The sequence below is a fragment of the Mizuhopecten yessoensis genome, unplaced genomic scaffold, assembly GCF_002113885.1.
Source record: "Mizuhopecten yessoensis strain PY_sf001 unplaced genomic scaffold, ASM211388v2 scaffold3063, whole genome shotgun sequence".
NCBI lineage: Eukaryota > Metazoa > Mollusca > Bivalvia > Pectinida > Pectinidae > Mizuhopecten > Mizuhopecten yessoensis.
Window position 1 is genome coordinate 655 of NW_018404857.1, and position 2144 is coordinate 2798.

The following is a 2144-nucleotide window of genomic DNA, read 5'->3' on the forward strand; positions in this document are numbered from 1 at the left end:
CTGTATATATAGTGTTATGGAATATGTCACTGTATATATAGTGTTATGGAATATGTCACTCTATATATAATGTTATGGAATATGTCACTGTGTATATAGTGTTATAGTGTCTGTCACTGTATATATAGTGTTATGGTGTATTTCTCTTACCCTGGACAGGTGTATCCGCACTTTTACCGGTGTGAAAGTTCCTTTTCTCACCCTAGGGTTGAGACGGGGGGGGATTCCCCTTTTCATAACAATGGCATGACGTCACTTCAACAATACAATGACGTCACGTCAACAATCCATCAACGTCACGTCAACCCTGATTTTAGCATGTAACGTTATCATTACAATGTGTATATGATACACAATGGTAGAACAGGGTAAGAGAAAAAGAATATTTCATCCCCTTGGGGGTGAGATAGGAGAATCTCAACCCGAGGGGGAAGATTCTTAAGTTTCCAAACACGAGGCTTTATGTCACTGTATATAAAGTGTTATATTGTATGTCATTGTATAATGTATATAAAGTGTTATAGTGTATGTCACTGTATATATAGTGTTATAGTGTATGTCACTGTATATATAGTGCTATGGTATATGTCACTCTATAGATAATGTTATAGTGTGTGTCACTGTATAAAAAGTGTTATAGAGTATGTCACTGTATATATAGTGTTATAGTGTGTGTCACTGTATATATAGTGTTATAGTGTTTGTCACTGTATACAAAGTGTTATAGTGTATGTCACTGTATATATAGTGTTATGGTGTATGTCACTCTATAGATAATGTTATAGTGTGTGTCACTGTATAAAAAGTGTTATAGAGTATGTCACTAGAAATATAGTGTTAAAGTGTGTGTACTGTATATATAGTGTTATAGAATATGTCACTATATATATAGTGTTATGGTGTGTGTCACTGTATATATAGTGGTATAGAGTATGTCACTCTATATATAGTGTTATAGTGTGTGTCACTGTATAAATAGTGTTATAGAGTATGTCATTGTATATATAGTGTTATAGAGTATGTCACTGTATATATAGTGTTATAGTGTATGTCACTGTATACATAGTGGTATAGTGTATGTCACTATATATATAGTGCTATAGTGTCTGTACTGTATATATAGTGTTATAGAGTATGTCACTGTATATATAGTGTTATAGTGCATGTCACTCTTTAGATAATGTTATAGTGTGTGTCACTGTAAAAAAAGTGTTATAGAGTATGTCACTGTATATATAGTGTTATAGTGTATGTCACTGTATACATAGTGGTATAGTGTATGTCACTATATATATAGTGTTATAGTGTGTGTACAGTATATAAAATGTTATAGAGTATGTCACTGTATATATAGTGTTATGGTATATGTCACTCTATATATAGTGTTATAGTGTATGTCACTGTATAAATAGTGTTATAGAGTATGTCACTGTATATATAGTGTTATGGAATATGTCACTCTATATATAGTATTATGGAATATGTCACTTTATATATAGTGTTATAGTGTATGTCACTCTATAGATATTGTTATAGTGTGTGTCACTGTATATATAGTGGTATAGTGTATGTCACTGTATATATAGTGTTATGGTGTGTGCCACTGTATATATAGTGGTATAGAGTATGTCACTCTATATATATAGTGTTATAGTGTGTGTACAGTATATAAAATGTTATAGAGTATGTCACTGTGTATATAGTGTTATGGAATATGTCACTCTATATATAGTGTTATAGTGTGTGTCACTGTATATAAAGTGTTATAGTGTATGTCGCTGTATATAAGGTGTTATAGTGTATGTCACTGTATATATAGTGTTATGGTGTGTGCCACTGTATATATAGTGGTATAGTGTATGTCACTGTATAAAATGTATATAAAANACTGTTTATAATGTATATAAAATGCTGTAGTGTATGTCACTGTATATAATATATATAAAATGCTGTAGTGAATGTCACTGTATATAATGCATATAAATTGCTGTAGTGTATGTCACTGTTTATAATGTATATAAAATGCTGTAGTGTATGTCACTGTATATAATATATATAAAATGCTGTAGTGAATGTCACTGTATATAATGCATATAAATTGCTGTAGTGTATGTCACTGTTTATAATGTATATAAAATGCTGTA